At 43.4% G+C, this 23,604-nt stretch overlaps 2 long non-coding RNA genes across 2 annotated transcripts in view; one reads left to right on the top strand and one right to left on the bottom strand.

The window, feature by feature from the left end:
* Positions 1 to 19,818, bottom strand: part of LOC122239414 — a 31,372-nt gene extending 11,554 nt beyond the window's left edge. Inside the window, exons 1-2 of the long non-coding RNA XR_006218475.1 lie at positions 19,725 to 19,818; positions 17,604 to 17,823 (exon numbers count right to left, since the gene is read on the bottom strand). This is a non-coding gene — a long non-coding RNA (uncharacterized LOC122239414). The remainder of the gene's footprint in view (positions 1 to 17,603; positions 17,824 to 19,724) is intronic.
* LOC122239418 lies at positions 12,313 to 16,335 on the top strand. Its single transcript, XR_006218476.1, has 3 exons — positions 12,313 to 12,523; positions 15,532 to 15,826; positions 16,208 to 16,335. It is a non-coding gene; the product is annotated as an uncharacterized LOC122239418 (long non-coding RNA).
* Positions 19,819 to 23,604: the final 3,786 nt, after the last annotated feature.

Here is a 23,604-nt window from a genome sequence, read left to right as displayed (position 1 = left end):
TATACAAAGCTATTAGCCCAGGAGCTGACACATAGCTTGTAGCAGAGACTGCTGGATGCCTATTCAGCAAAGAGTGTTTCCTTTTCCTCACCAGTCGAGTCTGAATTTATTCTGGGTGGTGATGTGCCTGGATAAAGAAATACTTTGCCAAGTCTCCTATGAAAAGGAGTTGTTGATTGGGCTTCTCGAAATTTTTAAGAATGCTCCCTCAGCTGGGAGAAGTTTCTTTTTGCCCTTTTTCTACTTCCCTTTTCTGTCTCAGAAAGTAAAGATGATGGCTGACATTCCAACAGCCATCTTGAATCCTGGAGTGACCTTGAACATGTAAGACATATGCTCGGCCTGATGGAGAAGAAAGACAAAAAGTGTCTGAATCCCTGATGGCTGTGGAGCTGCCATTACAGCCTTGGGCTGCCCACTTGAGGACTTCTTTTACATGAGGGAAAAGAAATGTGTATATTATTAAGTCACTTATTTGAGTTTTTGTTAAAAGCAGCCGAACCTAATCCTACCTGATATATTTTTGTCATTCTGAAGCTGTTTGCTTTCCTCCAATGCATTTTGAATAGGTAAACTAATAAAGAGGAAAATAAGGGCACAACACCTGTCCCTCTGCTATATGGAAAGGACAGGAAGCCCTCAATCACTCTCCTTGTTCCTCACTCACCTGTCTCTTTGCAATGAAGGCTCTCAAGGGTGTGCCTCCAGAGGAGACAAAGCTCAGGGAAGACTGTGTCAGGCCCAGTGTACCTCAGCTGGGCACATTAGTTCCCACTAGACCATTCTTGGCCTGTTGGTGAGTGAGGAGGAACCCTTCTCCCAGGAGTCTGAGGTGGTCAGTGTTTTATTTGTTTTTCTAGGTCATACTCAAGGGTAAGACAATAGGAGACAAGATAGCTCTCCCTGGAAGTGTAAAGGTGAGGAGAGACTATGATTACAGGTTCATTTTTGTCAAATCTTACACTTCTGTGATCCAAAGCTTTCTGTGACCTGATTCTGGAAATGGCAATAATGTACCCTGTAGGGAGCTATAAAGGAATACTAATCAATATTAACCAATAGGCAAGACCTCAGCTATACTCAGGACATATGGAGAGCTAGATTATCATTTTTTAATATAGTAGGAAGAAGAAAGAGAGACACAAGATATTTCCCTAAGCGTTAGTAATAAAGAGGACATAAAAAAGATCCATCAGCTCTTTGGACATGTGTGTAATATGCAAGGTCTCCTGTGAGCAATTCTCTGGAACCAAATGCAATAGCTCCAGCATTTTTCCCCAAGCTACAGAGGTTGGTAAGCAAGTATACTGAAAAAGTAGGCAAAAAGACGGAAAGAGAGAAAGGCAGAGGGAGAGAGAAAGAGCGAGAAACAGTAAAGAAGGAAGGAAGGAAGAAAGAAAAGAAGGAAAGAAATGAGAAGTGACAAGAAGCAAAGCAAAGAAGAAAAGGTCCAGAAGCTCCGATAAACTTTCTCCATTTCCTTGAATCAAATGGAAGAGACATAGGTTTAGTGGTTCACTGATGTTCAAAGGGTGATTTCCCTGAATTGGGGAGAGAGCCCAGGAGAGGTGAAATTTATTCTAACTAGAGCAGTGGGACTAACTGCATCTGTACACAGGGGATTCTAAGTCATGTTCTTAGGGGTGCCACAGAATCTGAGGTGCTCACCTTCAGGAGGTAACTTGAGCCTTGTTCTTAGCCTTATCTGGGTTTTAATTCAGATGCTGCCATTTGTGCCATGGGCAGGCCCCTGAGCTTCTTGTCGTCTGTTTTCCCCCATTTCCAAATACTGGGATTAGAACCCCTCATGTGGGGAGCACCCGGGGGGCTCAGTTGGTTAAGCATCCGACTTTGGCTCAGGTCATTGATCTCATGGTTCGCGAGTTTGAGCCCCACATTGGGCTCTGTGCCGACAGCTCGGAGCCTGGAGCCTGCTTCGGATTCCGTCCCTCCCTCTCTCTCTGCCCCTCCCCAATTTGTGTTCTGCCTGTCTCCCTCAAAAATAAATGAACATTAAAAAACTTAAAGAAAAAAATGAACCCCTCATGTGAACAGTTGTTGTGAAGCATGAAGGCGCTGTTGTGAGTGGAAATGCCTGGTGGTGGGCTGGACACAGAGCAGCTTCTCAATAATGTGACTCCTGCCCAGTACCTTTCCTCCTTACTCTGGTCCTGTATTGGTGCACATGCCCTGGGCTGCCCCCACTGAGATGATCCCCGAGTCTGGACTCAATGGGCAGAGAATAACAGGCAGAGGCATATAAGGGTGAGGCCATGAGATTCCACCCTGATCTCCGCGACAGGGGATTGAAATGCGCGAAGAATTTAAAAACAGTTATTAAACCAGCTAAAATGGGCTTTGCTACCACCTTGGGCTCCCGATTCGAAATAATGTCACGATAAAATATCCTCCCTGAAAAAATCTTGTAATGATCTAAATTTGAAACAATAGCTGCGATTATTGTTGGTTAAGTTTTAATGCTATGTGTAAGCTTGAAATCAGCATGTTTTTATTACGTATTCTTTCATACACATTATACTTTATACGAAAGTAAATTCAGAGACTTCCTGGCTTTGTGGGAATAAGCTACATGCTTTTATTTCATGAACCAGTTCCTAATGGTTCAGAATCAGTTGAACTTATATATATCTGTTTCCCTACACCATCATACCACACATTCCTGTGTCACAACACTAGATTTGGGGCGCCTGGGTGACTCAGTTGAGTGACTCTTGATTTCGGTTCAGGTCAGGATCCCAGGGAGGTGGGATCAAGCCCTGAGTTGTGTTGGGCGTGAAGCCTGCTTAAGATTCTCTTTCTCTCGGGGCACGTGGGTGGCTCAGTTAAGTGTCTGACTCTCTATTTAGGCTTAGGTCATGATCTCTTGGTTTGTGAGATCCAGCCCCTTATCAGGTCCTGTACTATCAGCTTGAGATTCTCTCTGCCCCTCTCGTGGCTCACATTCTCTCTCTCTCTCTCTCTCTCTCTCTCTCTCTCAAAATAAGTAAATAAACTTAAAAAAAAAAAAAAGATTCCCTCTCTCCCTCTGCCCCTCCCCCACTCATGCACAAGTGCCCTCTCTCTCTCCGTCTCAAAAAAATTAAATTAAAAACACCCACTAGAGGGGCGCCTGGGTGGCTCAGTCAGTTAAGCATCTGACTTCGGCTCAGGTCATGATCTCACGGTCCGTGAGTTCGAGCCCTGCGTCGGGCTCTGTGCTGACAGCTCAGAGCCTGGAGCCCGTTTCAGATTCTGTGTCTCCCTCTCTCTCTGACCCTCCCCCATTCATGCTCTGTCTCTCTTTGTCTCAAAAATAAATAAACGTTAAAAAAAAAAAGAATTAAAAAAAAACACCCACTAGATTTGAAGTAAATAATAATTTCAGAAGATAAGAAAACAGTTTGAATTACCTCATTTCTGTCATTGTCTTTGAGCATTTTGAGTGTTATTTCTGTTTGAAATTTGAAACAAGGACACTGATAAACCTGTGGGGTATAATGTTTTTGTTAAGTGTAAATTTTAGTTTGTACCTGAAATATCTTACTGAATGTGAACAATATCTTTAAAATTGAAATGTGGTCTTTAACAAAATTTTTTTTAATGTTTATTTTATTCTTGAGAGAGAGAGGGAGAGACTGAGCGTGAGCAGGGGAGGGGCAGAGAGTGGGAGACACAGAATCCGAAGTAGGCTTCAGGCTCTGAGCTGTCAGCACAGAGCCCAACGCGGGACTCGAACTCACAGACTGCGAGATCATGGCCTGAGCCAAAGTCGGACACTCAACCAACTGGGCCACCCAGGTGCCCCAAAATGTGCTCTTTTAAAAGTATGATTGTTTTTAAATGAAAGAGTGAATCCAGTAAATAAAATGTCACCACAATGTTATCATTTCATAGTTAGCCAATTTGTACTTCTTGCAAACATTTTGATTTGATTAAAATTTATTTAGAAGCTAGTGAATGATTCTTTATGTAAAGTAATATTATCACATATTATAAAGAAAGGATCAAAGTTCAAACTGTAATTTGAATGTAAAATTCTTGGACAAAAAGTGCTTTTTCCTTTTATGTACATACAGTAAACTTTTTCTTTTCTTTTTCTTTTTTTTTTACTGGCAAATTATAAAGTATAATAAAGGAAAATTTTCACTGCCTGTGAGATTTTCACTGGCTTTTCTGGCAATGCTATTTTTAATTTTATTTCAAGATTTTGATGAAAATAATTCGGTTGAATGGAGGAAGGGATGTTAACAATGATCTGTTTGGGGGATTAAATACACCAGGTAAGGCCAGTGATCATGTCCTGAGCATGGAATACCCGAGGTGGCTGCTGGGGCCAAAAGCATAGGGCTTCCCAGCTGCTTGGAGAGAAAACTCTTTCTTGTTTCAGGGCACTGGTTTTTCACAGTCCTGTAGACTCTAACCTTAAGGAAAATAGCAGCAGCAGTAGTCAAAACAAATAGCTTCTCCAGGCATCAGGCAGATATTTCCATCATTTTCTTTCCCAAATGGCCCAGACTCAGACTTCCTTTAGTCTCTTTCAGACAATCTAACAGTCTCACCTTAAAACCCACCCACTCAGCCATCTATGCAGGAAGGAGTGGCCAAAGCATGACCCTTTCTCAGTGAAGTTCACTGATTGCTCCCTCTGGTCCTGTGCTGGGCTGTTTTTCTAATGCCCCCTTGACACTGAATTAAACTTTAATTCTATCTGGGGAGGAAGCTCTGGGTTGGGTTGTGTGGCCCTGCTGTACCATCCACGAGACCGTCTGGGAGTTAATTATGCTGTAACTCTTGCTGCTTGGAGCTCATTAATTCCCCACCTCCCCAGCCCCTTCCCTTCCAAGCTGTTTAGTTATTTGCAGCTGAAGCTGCTCATCACGCTGAAAGAGTCCCTAGGACTCAACTGCACCTCCAACAGTAACGGGAGCTCTTTCTGCCCCTGCTATCAATGCTCTGCTTTGCTGGAGATGGCTCTTTGGGTGATAGAAGCCTGGATTTGCATGCAGCCAGGTCAGCGCCCTCTGTCAAGCTGTCCTGGGCCAGGCTAAGGGGATGCATCGAGTCACTGGCAGCCGGCAGCTAATCTACCTCCTGCATACCATTAACATAGGTGAACACAAATCCACATCAAACCTGGCTCCTTTTTAAAAGGCCATGTTTACAGCCCATTAGTAGTCAGGGCGAGTGAGAACAAGGCTTTTGGTGGCAAATATGCAATCCATCATAGTAATTAAACGGGGTTAAGTACGTACAGCACTAACCTGGAGAGACACAAAGAGTGCTCTTTTGACATCCCAACTTAAAAAACTGAATAATGGCAAGGAAAAGTTCTTGTCTATGCCCCCCACCCCCATCGGTCTCTCTTTCAGTTTATCTCTGCTTCCAGCACCTCTCTCCATCTTTGTTTTCCTCTGTGTTCCGGGTCTCTTTGAATTTCACTCTCTCTATATCTCCGTCTCTCTTTGTTTTTCCAGCAGATTCCTTTCTCTTTTTATAAAATCCTTCTTCCTCGATATAACATTACAACATGTAATAACTTAAGTAAAGTCTTCCAGAAGTTAAAACAAAACAAAACAAAACAAAACTTCACCCCGCTGCCCCTGCTCTCAGCACCTTGTGCCTTATTTTAGGCATCCTGCCAATTCTAGCCAGAGTAAGGCACTTGCCATGTGGTTAGATTTTTCCTCAAGATTTCAGAGAAGTCCTGGTACCGCCTTCTATCTCACCTCCTTTGGTTCGGGTTTTTTGGCTCACAGGCAAAATTTCAAGCCACTCAGCTGATTATATCACCCATCCATCCCCAACTTGAACTTCCCCATAAAATATGGATCTCTGGTGCTTACAAAAGAAGTGACCAAAAGCGCATCTCCAGCCTGGAACATATAATTTCTACCTATACTCTGGAGCGTGTCATAGACCCTAGTGCTGATGTGCTGGGGTGGCAGGGATATTAGACTCATTTCACAGGGCCTTGTTTAATACACAAAGTAGTGCACACCAGTTTAGGATGGGAAAAGAAGAAGTGGACCATATCCAATTGCAGCCATGGTTGGGGGTTGGGGACTGGAGTAGACAGGACGTCATCACCTGTGATACACCTCTCTTCCCTCTAACATCGAGGAAGTTTATAAATTACTTCCCATTAAAAAAATAAAAAATTGCATGTGGTCATAATGTCAAGCAAAGCTGGATTACAGACCAGCTTTAAAATTTGCCTCTGTAGAAGAGATGACTCCGGGAAGGAGAAAGCAAACACTACGAACCGCATTTCTGAAGGTCCTGCTCCAGGCAGACGAAACAAAGCAAGAATTTAGCATCTTCAAAAAAATATATGCGGAATCAACTTATTTTCCATAAACACATATTTTATGCTACAGTAGCCGTGGTATACCCTTCTTCTAAACTGACAAGTTTTACATTGATTCAGGGGGCTTCCCTATTAATAAGTGACTGCAAGAGGGGTCCCTCTGTCCATTAAAATGGACTCTTTAATTAGGACGATGATGTCTGAATTTCTTGTGACATTTATTTTATTTCCTTAAGTTTATTTATTTTGAGAGAGAAAGAGAGAGAGAGAGGGAGAGGGAGAGAATACAGCCGGATGTGGGGCTGGAACTCATGAACTGTGAGATCATAACCTGAGCCTAAATCAAGAGTTGGATGCTTACCCGACTGAGCCATCCAGGAACCTCATGACATTTCTTAACCATGAGTGTCTGTCCTCAGTTTTTTTCCCCTTTACCTCTTTAAAAAGTTATTAAATATAGATACTTATAGAGAAGTGCACAAACTATTAACGTACAGTCTAACAAAGAATGAAGAGGAAACTGCCTTGATCCATTTCAAGGAATGGAACAGCATTACAACCCAGAAGTCCCCATACCCCCAACCCTCTCATCTTTCTGTGGAGGCTTCTTTGTTCTTGCATTTATGGGGATCACAGCTGCCCTTTTCTTTATAGTTTGATTATATGTATATATGTATCTATCTATCTATCTATCTATCTATATCATTAAATACTATAGTTTAATTTTGCCTGCCTTGAACTTTATATATAGAAAATCATAAGAGTATATATTATTTCATGTCTTGGCCTCTTTCAGTCCACATGTAGTATCCCACTGTATGAACGTACCACAATTTACCCACTCCCACTGGCTCTTTACTGCTATGAACATTTGTGTTTGTTTCCTGGTACACGTGTTTCTCTAGGATTTTTAATCTAGTCTTGATGATGCTTGATCTGGAAGTCTTAAAAGATCAGGAGGAGTTTTTAAGGCCCCCACAAGAAAAAGGACATTCCAGGCACAGGAAACAGGGTGTGGTAAAGCACAGAAGAGTGAAACCACATGATATGTTGGGGGAATCACAGTCCTGTATTATCGGGGTGTGACACAAGTAATTCCAAATAGAGTTCCCAGTATGAGCACGGCAGTAAGTGTTACAGGTGCATTTATAATCCAGGGTAATAGACACATGTCGAGTCTTCACGGTGTGAAGGGGGACCATGTAGTTTGACCCAGTTCTTGTAGGACCAAGATCAATTCTGGGCAGTCTTATATGCTAGGGATCATCAGATTTTAAATGGCAAACAACATTCATCTTGTAGCCAGGTCTGAGCTGGTAAGCAGGTGCCCAGAATACGACATTTTGAAGAGTCTGAGGCTCTGTCGGGCATCAGCCAGAAAGTCTTGACTGATGGTGTGGAGGTCATGTGTCACGGATGTGCTGACTTTTATTCAAATGCCCCTCTCTGCGGTAGTTCGGGCGCTGCGGAGGAGCGCTTCAGAACAGCTCATGCTGTTTCACATATTGTTACTTTACTGCATGTATAATGCTGCTCTATTCACCAGAGTTGCCATTATAAACGGCATCAGCCATCTGTGTGCCTGGAAAGAACAGCTACTGGGGCAAACTAAATTTGACCCCCTCCCCCGGCTTTCAAATGACAGGACTAGGAGGTACTGAATATCAAGGTCTTATTTAAGGAATAAAACGATAAGCTTTGAGCCTTGCGTGCTCTCATTAGAGCAACCGCATTTATTAAGAGGAGAACAAACAACAATTTATGTGTTGAGCCTCTCTCTCTGTCTCACTCTTAAACCAAAATGATCTCAACACTCTGGCCCACAAGCCGAAACGGTACAATGCATTTATAGCAGGTGGCTTGGTTCACTACTCTGACATTGTCAATTTTCGGGTATTAAAAACAAGCCCTCTGAATTCGAGCAAGGCTTTGCCTCAGGTAACCTGGTTATGGAACACGTGTGCCTTGGATTCGGTGACCAGGAAGAAACAGGTCTATATGCTAAATTAATATTATCAGTGGGTTATTGGCACACCTATGGAAGGCAAAGAAGTGGCAGCCACACAGGTGGACAGACCACAGTCACACGAGATGGTTGGTGCCTGGCAAACCTAAGGGATCTTTGACTTAATAGAGACAACAAACGAGACACTTGCAATGCCATATGAGCATGTCTAAGAGTAGCTCCTGGTCATGGTAGGAAAGAAAGGTCCCAAACATTTTAACACTGATATGCAGGCCCAAAAATCCCAGTAGAAACCATTCTTTGTTGTGTGAACTTGGATGCATTCTTCGTCATCACTGAATTTCACTTTGCTTGTGTGTACAATGAGAAAAATGCCTCATAGTGTTAAGTGAATCTAATCAAAGGAGATCATGTATATAAAAGTCACCTTTAAATTATAGAGCACTGAACAATATTAGGTATTATTATTATTATCTCATAAGGTTATTGCAACGTTCAAAAGAGATTATGTACAGGAAATCACTTGGAAAAATCTGTCTGGAAGGGTAGAAACATAAGGTGGTAGTTGCAGTAACAGTATCAGAGCTTTTAGTTACAGGGGGCTAGAGATACTGTGAGAAGTACGTTAAAGAGGGCAGAAGAGCATTGTGGAAATAAAAAGTTAAGAGCATTTTTTAAAATGGGATACGAGCCCTGGAATTTTCCAGAACAGAAGCATCGGTGTCAACAAAGCTGTACACAGGTTAAAAGTCATCATTCAGCTGAGTCCATGTGGCATCTTATATTTAATAGGCACTTTTGATCATAGGAAAGGGAGACTGACTCAGGTTACAAGGAAGAAATGGAGATTCATTGATGGCTACATGCAGGCAGAAATCTGTACCACACCTCATGGGAAACTACAAAGAGCCAAGTCTCATGGCAAATGGAATGTATAGCAGGAACCGGGAGGTTATGCAGGATGAAAAGCAACTCTAGGAAGTGGATTATCTTGTTGCCCTAGAGCGGCAGGAATTGTCTAATTTCTGCTGTTCGAGTCACTACACAACCGAGTAGCTCATCTTCTCTTCTGTATGTCCCTTGGTTTCTGCTTTCTAGTACTCCAGACTTACCTTCGCTCCTGCCTACCCAAGGTTTCTCTTGCCTGTGGCTTCTGCTCTTCTAGGTTTCTGCTGTCAGCTTCTGTTTCCTTTCCCACCTTCCAACTCATGAATCTCTCTCCCTCTCTCTCTCTCTCTCTCTCTTTTTCTTTTTCTAATTCACAGACTCTTCAGGCATGAGAATCTAAGAGGTTCCACTTGTCCCCATTGTCTTTACTGGCTGTGACTTTTGTATCAGGCCAGCTCAGACTGACTGCTCTTAGGTCAGGCATCTGTGCCTGGACCAGTTACCTGTGGTCTAGGAGGTAGAGTCACATGATAGGAATATAGTAATTTATGCTTCAAGAACCTATTAGCTCGGGCCTCTTAATGGGACCCTCTTGGATCAGTGTGAATCAGGGGTGTGTTGGTGGGCATGTATTCCAAAGCTTCAGTATGTACGTGAGGGAGCTAGGAGTTCTGCGGTTTACTTCTCATTACTAAGTCAATCGGAGCAGTGCGAGGAACTTTCTGTAAAGACAAACAAATGAAACGCCCCCTTCCCCATACAAAAATATGACGACAATAGTAAAGAAGGTGAAGAAGAAGGAGGAGGGAAAGAGAAGGAAGAACAACGTGAGGCTTCTGAGGTATCTTGTGGGATAAGCCTTTCTATGAAAGCCATTCTGGAAAGAGACAGGAAATGCGTGCTCTAAAGTGTTAGGAATGGTGTACTTGGCCAAAGCCAAGCATTATTTTGGATTCCGGTTATTTTACCTAAAGTAGAGTCTAAGTAGCTTCTTTGACATTGTTAAGAATCCCAGAATTTTGGAACAGAAAGAAAGCTCAAGGTAACCCCCTCCTCATGTTGCATGGCCTATCCCCTTCACTTAGAGAAATGGAAGTGAGCGTCTCCAAGGCTGAGTGGCTTGAGCAAACTGAGGGTGCCTCTGCTCTGGGACAGCAGAACAAAGGAGCGATTTCAACCGAGCGATTCTCTGCCCTAGAACTGCTAACTCTGGTCAGCTGGATTCCACTTGGGCCCCTGTAGAGATGAAAACATCATCGGCTTGAAAAAGTTACCCCTGCCGTTTGGAGCAGCTGGCCTGGAATTCTTGTCAATATCGCCCGTATAAAATAGAAATCTGCTTTTCCTGTAAGAGTGTGGCATATTTTCTATGATTTGCCTTCAGCTCTTGAGTGTTTACATGCCATTTCTGTATGTCCCATCCTCGCCTCCAATACTCAGCCTCAAAGTTGTTACCGGAAGTCTAGAAGAGGAAGCCATCTTGATTTCCGGGTGCTTGTGAAGGCTGTGGCCCCTCATAGCAAAAGCAAACCAAACAGCAATAGCAAAATGCCCCTGCTGGCTTAATCAAACTCTCAAATTTAATCACACAACAATGGCTATCCTGGGCGAACCTTTTTCTAAGTTTTGCATTCTGCCAAAAAAAAAATTTTATGTATATTATATAAATTATTTATAGTAAAAATTATTATATAAATTTACATATTATATAAATCTAAATATATATATATACGTATATGTGTATATATATACATATATATGTGTATGTGTATATATATATATATATATAATTGAATGTATTATAGCAGTAGCCAAGGTTCTCATTATTCTAAAGTGATAAACAAAACAACCACGATGTGTGTTAGGTATCTGCTGTTTTAACTGTGTGGCCTTGGGCAAGTTACCTAGTCTTCGTGATTTACTTTGTTTCTCATCTGAACACTGGGGTATTTATTTTCTTAGCACTGTGCCTGGCTTATAGGAAATGCGTAATAAACATTGCCTAGTAATATATACCATTTCAATTAGTCATCATAAGAAGTTTATGAGGAACACAGCTCATACGACATGAAGTAATTTGCTTAATTTCTAGAACATAGTAAGGATGGAGTTAGACTAGGGAACTAATTTTTTTACTGCAGTTAGGTGGTCTTTTTGCTTCAAACACCCCCTATAGTTAGGAGGATGTCCTGGAAAAGGTCTCAGTGCTGGAAGATTTCTTCCCAAAGTGGGCTGGGCAGGGGGAATGCCAGTGAACAATCTGGATCTGAGTCTCTTCACCCAGGATTCGGGAACCCCAGTGTAGTCCCTGCCTCAAGGCCCCTCTCGTACTCGGCACTTGAGGGCTTCCTGAATGCTCACCACCCCTCTGCTCTGACAGGTGGAAGGATCTGGGACTCTGGAGGTATTTGACGAGAGCCGTGCTCCTGCTCCACCTCTGCCTATGGTTTGGACTGTCCACCATGCCCTAAGGGGCCTCAACACTTCATGCCACACAATCTAGGCTCCTCACCTTGGAAAATCAACACGGTTGATTTTCCCTTTCTTCTTCGGGTAGTTAATGTGTGTGGAATCACTCAATGAGATTTACTGAGGGCCCCACACAAAACTTGATAGGCTTTTCTTAGGTGACGAAAAAAGGTGGCCTGACCGGGGAAAAGCCACACTGTTGGCCACCCAACACTTTGTGGACTAAAGTTCTGAAAAGTCCAAAGCATGGCACGGGCAGGAGTTTATTGGCACCTGGAAATAGGCCAATCGGCAGCTTGTTCTCAGAAGCCAGAGGCTGATCTGCCCGCATTTGGTGCCCTGGGAGAGAGGAGCGAAAACCTAAGTGAAAGGAAAACTGGGATTCGGAGAAACCAGGAGGAGTTTGGAACAGGACTTTTGTGTAGGTCATCTGGAAAGTGTGCCCCGTTAGGACTTACGCATAAAAATAGCCTCAAGAAGAGGATAGGGGCGGGCTGGGGTGGAGAAGTGTCTGTGTGCCCAGAAATCCACCCAAACGCACACATGGCCACATGCAAACACCTCAAACAAATGTGTCCCCAAGGACTTAGACTCCAGCTTATTATGTAATCGCTGAATTTGTGGGCTTGCTTGTCTAATTCAAGGAAAGATTTAGACTATTTCCACTATCCTTCCAGAGACCGTGGCTAAATGACCAGATGGGAAAAAGCCTACTGCCTGACCTAACTGCCAGCAGCCCATGAGTGTCCCAGACGGTGCAGATTTGTAGCAAAAGAATTATTATTACTCCTTTTCCTCCCATGAAGAAACAAAAGCCTCCACTCTTGACCTTGGCATTCCCTTGCTGCTGTCTTCTCTTCCGTGACACCTACGCTTGATTTTCTTTATCTGAGGTATTCCAGTGAATATTTGCTGAATTTTAATTTAGATTGAATGAAATTCAGAAGGCTGAAGCTTTCCGAATTTCAGACCTGCTGAGAAAGGTGTGTGTGTGTGTGTGTGTGTGTGTGTGAAAGAAAAGTTCTCAGCTTGTCTCATCACTGAAAGTCCTCCTGAGACCTCTGAGCTCAATTGGAGGAATAAGGCAGATTGGTTACCCTGTCTGATGGGTTTTATCAAAACGTGAGAAAACATAGTAATGAAAAATGGTGGGCTGAATTCCTTATCATTCAGGGAGGGGCTCTGTACAGGTAAACCAGCCCATAACTCACTTGCCTCACGACAGTTTTTATTGCTCTGTTTCAGTGCAGTTTTGAGGAGGGAGGAGAATTGCCCGAGACAACAGATGTGGGACTCTTTTCCTTCTCCCTGTCCTGCGGATAGGCCTAAGGCTCAGCCCAGTGACTCACTGTTGTGGTATTATATGGCTCAAGATTAAGTGTGTGCTGTGGAAAGTGTGGGGCAGGATTTATCAGTGAGAGTTCTTCCTTTGAAGTATCAGGGCAGGCTACTTTGCTGATGGTTTCTGGAACCTGGCCAAGCCCCAATATGCTGTGAAAATAGCCGTCTTAGGTTCTCTTGGCACATGAGCACATTTGCACTTGATTCTCAGACCTCCACTGCTTTCTGATGTTTTCTGAGGCGAGTGTTCTTGGGAATTAGGGCCCGGGGCCAGATTGTAACCCTGCCTGTTTGTGCCTCTTCACATGCCCCATCCAAACATGGTTTTGATGGCTCCAGATACGGGTTGTAACATCAACTTGAAAAAGACTATCCTTGAGTTCCAAAGTGCAGGCTGGCTTTGAGTCGCTTTTGGGCATTTAGGTATAAATTTCTCGATAACTCACATTTCCTGCTGCCCTGCCCCCCACTAACAAAATGTTGACGCTTAAGGGGTTTTACTGCAACATTGCTTTCCACCGCAATGTGTCTTTGCATTTCCAGCTTGAAACTAATGCAATATGCATGATGGAGAAAAACCTCAGCGATGTCATTACGACTCTACCAGTAAATTAAGAAGAAAAAAAATCTATCCTTCTCTGGTGAAAAATCCATCATCTATCTGCCTGCATCTTTCTCCTCCCACCTCTACCCATCATCATACTGTTATTAATTTTGAGAACAAAGGACATAAAAAGCTAATTATGTGAGATTCCCAGACACCCTTCCAGAGGTTAAAATATCAGCCACATTTCTCATCACCCAGCTATGTGTAATAAATAGCTTCCTTGTAAATGCAGATTTCCCAATAGACTCCCCACTTCAGGTTTCCCTCTAGCCTGGGAACCAGACTCTGTCCTTCATCTAAATCTTGCCAGCCTGTGTTGAAGAACCCATGTGTAACCTTGCTGAGCATTTATTTCTCTCACCTTTCTGAGAGGGCAGACCCTTTAATAAAAACAACTTGGTGTGACAGGGCTTGAATCTTAGAGAGGGCTCAGGCAGCTGTCGGGTCTGTATCCGTGGACCTCCTGCTTGAAAACATAATTGAATGTAGTTGCAGGCTGAGTTCTGTTGTGAGTTGAGTTGTGTCCCCGGCCTTCAAATTCACACATTCAAGTCCTAACCCCAGTACCTCGGAGTGTGACCTTCCTTGGAGATAGGATCTTTGCAGAAATAATCAAGCTAAAATGGAGTCATTAGGGCAGGTCCTAATTCAGTATGACTGGTATTCTTATTAAAAGGGGGAATTGGGGGACATTCACACACAGGGAGAATGCCATGTCCACATAAACTGGTCATGTACAAGTCAAAGAGACAGACCTGGAACAGATCATTGCCTACAGCCCTCAGAAGGAACCGACCCTGCTCATACCTTGACCTTGGGCTTCTAGCTTCCAGAACTGGGAGACCATACGTTTCTGTTTTCTAAGCCACTCAGTCTGTGGTACTTGGTTATGGTGGCCCTAGCAAACTAAAACAGGTCCCTTGGGTAGCAGACTGAGGAAGGGGTTAGCACGAAGGAGGTTTGTAAGGGAGTGCTCTGGGGATACATTCCTGTGGAAGAGAAAGAAGCAGACTGGGAAGGAGGAGACATCAAAGTGGGTTGTAGTCCCAGGGAAGGCCTCAGCTGACTCCATGGGAAGTTCAGATCTAGGATGGCCCTTCATAGTTGGAACATGGGTCTGGGCCTTTGTGGGCTCCTGTCGATCTATCATTGGGTGTGGGCTTCCTCTGGAAGGAGGTATGACCTTAGCTAAGACAGTTTTCTTCAGCTGAGGTAATCCGTGAAGAGGGCTGACAGTGGGAACGGTCTTTTGGGAGCAGTCCCAGCGGGTGGAGGCATGAGTCAGTCCTTCCTTCCTCCGGAAGGACCTGGGTGGCACTTCACAGCATCCACCATGACGCCCGTTATAATAGATTCGTTGACTGAACGATGGCTTGTCGAATTTCATGATTTTCAAAATGGAGTTTAGCTTTCTAAGCTGTGGTGCTTTGTTGAGTCCTCCTTTCCTCCTCTGCCTTAGAGATGAAGCAGGCTGTGGCTCCCTGTCCTGGAGCCTCTTCTGGGAGAGAGGTGGGCTGTGGGAGAGGTATCACTCAACATCTGGACAGAAAGACAGAAACTGCTCTGGATGCTTCAGACAGAGAGGGATGAATAGAGAAAAAAGCTTACAAATGTGTTGGAAGGTCTGGAGGGAGCGCGAAAGGAGGGAGATATTCCCCAGAGATCAGGAGGCTGGTTTTGCCTGGCGTTGGAACCTCGAAGCTCACACTCTCTGCCCAGCTGCTGCTGCCGTCACCACTGCTATCGGATCTTGCTGTTTGCTCTGAACAAGAACTCAGGACTCCGCATTTTGATGTTGGTGAGATGAGGCTGACACTGCCAGAGCTCAGATTTACCTGGAAGCTTCCGGACCCCATGGTTGCTGTTCCCATTACTACTGCTGTTAGTGGTGCCACTAATACCAGACAAAAAAGCCTCTTTTTCCCCCTATCTTCTAGTTTCCCTTGTTTCCAGGGGACAGGTTCCCAGTCTCCTGCCATTGAGAGGAAATCATGGAAGAAGGGGCAGGCATCTGGGACAGCAGACAATCATCCTCCGAGGGGCTAGTCTAAGAGACATCGGTCAGCGGATGGTCCCGGGAGGGCAAACCAATGACTGGAGCACTGCAGAGAAATGACCCCTCCCCAGGAGCAGTGTCCAGCTCTGGAATTTGACTGATCATCTGCTGCTGTCTACTTCCTGCTCCACATCCCTCTACTCCCTCTGAGAACAGAACTTGCCCAGGATATCTCATGCCTAGGCCAGCTTGGTAAAAAGGAGCTTTGTTTCTTTTCTTTTTTTTTTTTTAACGTTTATTTATTTTTGAGACAGAGAGAGAGCATGAATGGGGGAGGGTCAGAGAGAGGGAGACACAGAATCTGAAACAGGCTCCAGGCTCTGAGCTGTCAGCACAGAGCCGGATGTGGGGCTCGAACTCACGGACAGTGAAATCATGACCTGAGCTGAAGTCGGCCGCTTAACCGACTGAGCCACCCAGGCCCCCCGAGGAGCTTTGTTTCTAGAGATGTTAATTACGATCTGGTAGAAACGAAGTTTACCAGCGCTCAGCCAATATGCTCCTGACCATACCGTGTCATTGCTGCAGCAGTGGCAATGACCTTCCTTTTCCTTTCTTTCTGATTCCTGACAGGAATGCTGGGTCACCAATAAGCACAATGGGACATTGACCACAAAAGGGCCAACTGGATCAACTAAACTACCCAAGTACTTCAATACCCGGGAAAGCTGATGTCTCAGTTGAATTTATGGTTATTTGATTGAATTCACCAAATAAATGTTCTCTGGACATATTCATGTCTCTGGGACATTAATAAACTAATAGCATCTACCTTATCATGAATAAAACTTCTTGTGTTTATTATCTCTTAACTTTTTTGAAGTGATTTTGCATCATTTTCGCCCTTGTTTCAGCAGCCTTATGATACATCCTAAGCTGTCCTTCTTCATTCATCCATTTGTGCCTTCAGGAAATATTTACTGGGTCCAACTATGGGCAAGGGTTTGTGTTATGTATAGCAGCAGCAGCAGAAGAAGAAGAAGAAGAGGAGGAGGAGGAGGGGGAGGAGGGGGAGGAGGAGGAAGGGGAGGAAGAAGAGGAAGAAATATCCCTACTAAGGAATTTATCTTCACAAAGTAGGAGTCTGCTTTTGCAAATAAAGTACCTAAATTCAGAAAGAAAACTAGGCACTGATACCAAGACTTCAGATTGGCAAACCCAAGCCATTCGAAATAACTCCCTTCTTACTGAAAACTAACACGACACATTCAGTAAGCATTCAACTCTGAAGATTCTAGTTGATGTCTCTTGGTATCTCAAATGTCATCTGACTATAGATTGATACGCATTTGGTATCAGGTTGCCGTGATGCAATTTCATTTGTCCTCATGGAAGGTGACCGAGCAAGGCTTGGTGTTTTCCACATCGCTCAGCTTTGTAGATACAAAATAAGCAATATATTGTATTCCTTCTGCCTAAGCATGTGGTTGGTATAATTTTTTCCACGGACAGCTGAATTCAACAGCCTGTGCGTGGCGGTTCAAGATGAGTACGAAATGGTAGGCGATGAAAGCTGTTAGAGAAGATCCCTGGGGCTTCACTAGGCACTGCCACCGGAGCCAGTCAGATTACATGGCGAGGTCAAAGGTGCTGCCAGCTCTTACATACCAGATTCTTCTCTCCTGGGAATTTAACCCACAACCAGACCCCCCATCGCTCCTGAATTTAAGAGATGTGGTGAGAATTTTTATCCAACCAACACTGTAGTTAGTAACTTGTAACTACCACCAAGCATCTTGTTCTAGCCCCCTAGCAACTTCTTTAAATCACGGAATATTCAGGATATCTCCTCCAATCATACTCCTGGCTTAAAATAATAAGCAGAACCCGTTCTCCTCCCTTTGGAACTGCTACTACGCTCAGCAGAAGCACTGTTGTCATCATGGTTTCCTTTTGATGCAAGTGTTACAAAGGGGAGAGAGAGAGTGTGGTTGGAGGAGGCAAAGAATAAGAGGGAAAAGGGACTTACTTCGATATTCCTTGTCTGTAGGGTGCCAGCAAGATTTCCTCCTGCACGTTGGGGATGAAGGCCCATCTGGTGAAAGGTCATCCTTGGCAATAAAAGCTTTGTTCAATTCACTTAAAAATTGTGAAGTGTGTCCTGTGCGCCAGGCTTTTTTTTTTTTTTTTTTTCATTTTAGCTCCTAGAATTATCGACTAATTTTTCCCGATACATCTGGGATGTTTCCCTAAAATAGCAAAGAAGAGAAGACAATTTTGTGGTGCCACGGTTGTATATGGGCTTAATTTGAAACTATTAGTTTCATTAGTCTTTATATTCTAATTATATCTCTACATTTCACCCTGTAACACTTTGTTGCTCAAACAAGTTGGCTCAGAAAATAATTGCCATGTTCTTGCACAGCGAATATACAAAACAAAGGGCCATTGTGCCAGGGCTGGAAGGAGTGTTTTTTGATTGTTTCTCATTCCCTTCAGCGTTTTCAATAGGAGCCAGCCCTGAATGTTCAGTAAGGCCTCTGCGCAATTAATTGGGAGCCATCAAGCAAACCCTGCCAGGGTGTGGGCTTACCCGGACAGGCTTCTGACTAGTCATCTGCTTCTGTCAGGACTTAAGGACATTTATCAAAGTTGTATTAGGCTGTTGGAAAATCTGTTGTCTAATTCTCGGATGTTCTTTCCTTGGTAGAGGTACCTACATGTTGCCACCAGGACATTTGACTTTGTAACCATCCCCCTTCATCTTGTAAGTCAGAGGAATGCGGCAATAATGTAATATGTTGTGTTTGCAAGATGATGGAACTCTATAAGAGAGTTAATTTTTACAGAGCCACAGACTAGTAGGGAGCCTCCATTAGAACCACTTTGAAATGAAGAAAATATAACAGGAGAAAAGGAATTAAATCTCTTAGAATCTCTCCATTCATGATTTAGTTTTGATATGGAGTTCAAGAAGAATTAATTATCCCAGTGCACGTTGGCCATTTCTCAAGATACCTTCTCTCTATGAGGATCAACATAGGGCATCACCTCTCCATGGCCATCTTTGGAGACCCTAGGGTTCTGCTTCCAGATCAACAATCCATGATATTTCTCGAGCATCTGAAATGTGTCCAGCCTTGTATTTGATGATGTGGCAAAGAGACGGAAAACATTATTCTTAATCTTTAAAAACATCTCCAGTCTGGCTGGAGAGGTAAGGTTTATGCAAATGAATTAAGAAAACTATCAGATAGTATATAAACCAGTGCTACGTGTTCATGGGTCAGAGTTTCTTCTCTTGCCATCAGAACAGAGAAAGGGCAGAGAACATAAAGGCTCAGAATAACCAGGGAAGGCTTCTTGAAGGAGGAGAGGCTTGAACTGTAGAGAAAAGAAAGGTCTAACAGGTTCTTTAGATTTGTGAACTTCCAATTTCCTCAATGCCACAGTGGAACTTCATTTCTCCCATCAGCCAGAGTGAACCGTGGAATACAGAGAGTTTTTGCCTCTGTAGTGACAGGCAGAGAACACAAGGCCATGTTGAGATACAGATGATGGCAGGCTCCCTCCTAGTTGGTGACTCACACCTCCACCCCGGGGGTGCAAGGCTCAGATCCGTGACAGAAAAGTACAGGCTATGGGCTTTCCAGCTTTCTCCTGAATAGACGAAATCAGGACTATTGTATTTCAAGATGGGGAGATTTTCATGTAGCACAGAGGGCATTCTGATTGAGAGTCTGATCTGGCTAGAAAGGAAAGCTCGTATAAGAAAGCAGTAGGAACCAAGGTTTGCTGGGAAGGGTGGTAGCCTACTGCTAAAGGGTACCGAGGTTTGACAGGATGCAGTGATTAGGGGAGATTAGTACCTTTTGCTGGGCAGGCTAGTACATGGGCAAAGAAGCCTTTTAGATATACTTGAATGGAAGCGTCTTACTAAAAGGACTGGAGGCAGGGAGGAAGCCAGAGTCAGGGAGATGGCTTAGAATGCAGGTTGTAGGAGGGGGTAGAGACAGCAAAGTCAGAAAAAAAAAGGGCAATCAGCAAGATTTTGCAAGTAAGAGCCTTGACGACCAATGTACACAGTGGATGAGGGAGACTATGAACAAAAAGGAGGAGGGTATGGAGCAGGCCTTGATCTTAGCGTCACCTTGCAGCTTCCCAGTGCTCTGTCTTCAAAAGCGGTTTTCCCACCTTGCACACCTGCTGGGTGACAATTCATGTGCCACTCACGATCCCAAAGTAGTATTCTGAAAAAAAAAAAATCTTTAGGGGTGCCTGGGTGGCTCAGTCGGTTAAGCGTCCTACTCCAACTCAGGTTTGTGGGTTCGAGCCCCGCGTCTGGCTCTGTGCTGACAGCTCAGAGCCTGGAGCCCGCTTGGGATTCTGTGTCTCCCTCTCTCTCTGCCCCTTCCCTGCTCGTGTTCTGTCTCTCTCTCTTTCTCTCTCAAAAATAAATAAGCATTGAAAAGAGATTTAAAATTAAAAAAAAAACAAAAATCTTTAAAAATTTTTGGTAAAATACACATAACATAAAATGTACCGTCTTATCTGTTTTTTGAATGTACAGGTCAGTAACGCTCACTCACACTGTTGAGTACCTGATCTCCAGAACTGTTTTCCTATTGCAAAACTGAAACTCTCTAGCCATTGAGCTGCATTTCACTCTCCCACCAGCCCCTGGACACCACCTTTCTACGTTCTGCCTCTATGAATTTGACCATTCTCATATAGCATTTGTTTTTGTGACTGGTTTCTTTGACTTAATGTAATGTCGTCTAGATTCATCCATGTTGTAGCCTTTATCAGAATTCCCTTCCTTTTTAGGCTGAATATACTATTCTGCTGTAAGCATATGCCATATTTTGTTTATCCATTCATCCATTGATGGACACTTGAGTTATTTCCACCTTTTGGCTATTGTGAATAATGCTACTATGAACATGGTGTACAAATACCTTTTCAAGACACGGCTTTCAATTCTTTTGGATATATACCCAAAAGTAGAATTGCTGGATCATGTGGTAATCTTCCTTTCAATTTTTGAGGAAACTCCACACTGCTTTAGACAGCAGCTGCACCATTAAATTCCCACCAACAGTGCATAAGAGTTCCAATTTCTCGGGGCGCCTGGGTGGCTCAGTCGGTTAAGCATCCGACTTCAGCTCAGGTCATGATCTCGTAGTTTCTGAGTTCAAGCCTGGCGTCGGGCTCTGTGCTGACAGCTCAGAGCCTGGAGCCTGTTTCAGATTCTGGGTCTCTCCCTCTCCCTGCCCCTCCCCCATTCATTCTCTGTCTCTCAATGAGAAATAAATGTTAAAAAAAAATAAAAATAAATAAATAAAGAGTTCCAATTTCTCCATATCCTTGGCAACGCTTATTTTCAGTTTGTTTGCTTTAGCCATCCCAGAGGGTATGAGGTGGCCCATCGCTGTATATTGAGGATGTGCAGTTTCTTTCACTAGCTGTAACTCTCTTTCTTTGCCATTTAAGAAAGTGTAGTGGAATACATGGGTTTTTGAGTGACTTTGAAAGGCTAAGCAAATTTAGTCGGTTCTAATTCAGTTTTTGTAAGGGAACTCATTCCCACACTTTGGTATTCTCTTATGAGTAATAACTTACTTCTGATCTTCCTTATCCATGATTGAGACAGAGCAGTCATTTATGACATTATGTCATAATGACATTATGACATTTATGACATTATGACATCACACTGAGAATCACTCCTCACTGAATTCTTACACACCCAGTGCAAACAACACATTCTCTCCTAGATTGATGCTACATAAAGGAAGGGGAAAAGCAAAAAGAGCCAATCACGTAACAAGATTTTATTTCTTCCCAAGCGGTTTAGTCAGAGACACTTATCAGGAACAACATCCCTCTTCAGCTACAGAAACTCTGAAGAAGGTTTGGAACCCACATCAGAGCATCTATCACTCCTCTCATGTCACTATTTAGTAATTATATTTTGGGGGAGTGATACTTACCTGTCCAACTTGGCCATATAATAGCATCCAGAGAGAAAAAAAATTATAACAATAAAAAAAGTTTTTAATTTTTTCTGAGGTGTTATCCATTGGGATAGAATTTGTTTGATTTAATGGAAATTTATGTGGGTTTTTTTTTTTTTTGCTTTTTTTTTTTCCAGCAAGGAATTTACAACTGAAGAGTGCTATAGACAAATTAAATAGTATTCCAAATACACAGTGGCTTTTCTGGCCCTGCAAAGACTATGAAAAGTGCTAGACATAGCAAAAAGAAAAAAAATGGAATAGAAAAAAGATAGGCCTTTGGCCGGGGCATCTGGTGACAACTTTTTCCCAGCAATTTCTCCTCAAACCAAGGGGAAGAAAACAAGGTATGTAGGTAGGATGATGTCAGGCCAACAAGAATAGTCCGGTGGATTCTGTGTCTGCATGATTTCCAGTATTGCTCTACCTGACTGCTTTATCTGTAGTCATTGACCCCTTAGGTAATGACAATGGAATTGTTTTTTGTTTTTGTTTTTGTCTTCAGCTGTAGTTTGAGTTTTTAAGAAAGATTTGAGTTTTGAGTTTTTAAGAAACTCGAGGCTGAGTATTTTAAGGCAGACGATAGGGCTATGAGATCATGACACCCCTGGGAAACTCTTCCTCTACTTACCTAGGGAAGAGAACCTAGGGAACCTAGGGAAGTCAGAGATTCTGTGCTCAGTCTGTCCCAGTCTCCTGTGTGTGGAGCATTGCTAACCATCCAACTATGCAGACGGACTTCCTTCTAAAGGCTGCCTCACTGGCCCTCCCACACTCAGCTCTGGTTCAGATTATTTTCTAAGACTGCTTGACGTTTCTCTTTACCCCGTTTTTTCCTTTATTAAAAATGTAATTTTGCTTTTAGGAAACCACTTCTGAGAATAACAGTGAACATACACTTAAGAACTATGATCCTGGAGAAGTGATATAGGGTAGTAGTTAAGAAGATGGATTCTGGGTCAACCCATTTGAGCACCTGTGCTCAAATCCTGGGTCTCTCTCTCACAAACTGTGTGATCTTGGGCAGGTCACTAAACCCTCTGGGCCACAGGTTTCATATCTATAAAATAAGGAGAGTGATACTGTGCCCTGCCCCTTCCCCCCAGTACCCCCAGGGTTGTTGTGAGCACTAAATCATGAGAAGCACTCAGAAGAGCATGTACATGTATATGTGCCATGTAATTATTAGTTATTACTGCCCTCCTGGGCCCTCAGGTCCATTTCCTCCTGCCCAGCTTGCAAGGGGACAGTATAAAATCCAACTCTATGATCTGTACTTAATTCACACTTTTAATCTCTTCATATTCCACTGAGGTGAAGTCTGAAGGTTTATTTGCCCTTAAAGGCCTCTTCTCTACCTACTCCCGAGTTATTCTTCTCTTTCCTTTTATTTATTTTCCACTTTGGTTTTTTCTGTCTTCTTTTTTTTTTATGTACCCTCACACCAGAATATATTACAACCTTCCCCACCCCTCTATGCCCCAGGGTTTTGGAGGAAACAGAAGTTTAACTCCAGTATACACGCTTTTCTTTACCTGAAAACTGGAGAAATTAATTTAGCTTTATATTTGTTAAATCTGCTGTACTTTTTTTTTTTTTCATCTCTGGAAAAGGAGAGGAAAAAGTTGCTGCTTTGCAATTAGGGCAGTACACAGAGACACGCACAGCACACACATTCATGTATTTGTGTTATCCTCCTCTAGAGTTGGTCCAGTCTGAGAGCCAAAGGCAACTGTGGTGGCCCAAGAAGTTCTGGCAAGAGGAGACTGATGGCTCTTTCTGAGGGTGCTTTAGGGAATAATAGCACTACCTCTGACACAACCTTCCAGAACCTCCAGAACCTTCTCTGCTTCTCTGTGGGCTGCCTCTCCCTCCCCAGCCTCAGGGGTCTTTCAGGCTCTAACTTCCCTCCTAGCACCTCCCACGATTTCTTTGAGGTCCTACCGCTCAATGTGTCCCACGTGAGTATGAGTGTCAGTCCCGCGAGAAGCCCTACTTGCTGGCACTACCTCA

Source organism: Panthera tigris, chromosome A1, assembly GCF_018350195.1.
Source record: "Panthera tigris isolate Pti1 chromosome A1, P.tigris_Pti1_mat1.1, whole genome shotgun sequence".
Taxonomy (NCBI): Eukaryota; Metazoa; Chordata; class Mammalia; order Carnivora; family Felidae; genus Panthera; species Panthera tigris.
The sequence above is the reverse complement of the archived record's forward strand: the minus strand, read 5'-3'. Positions and strand labels throughout refer to the sequence as shown.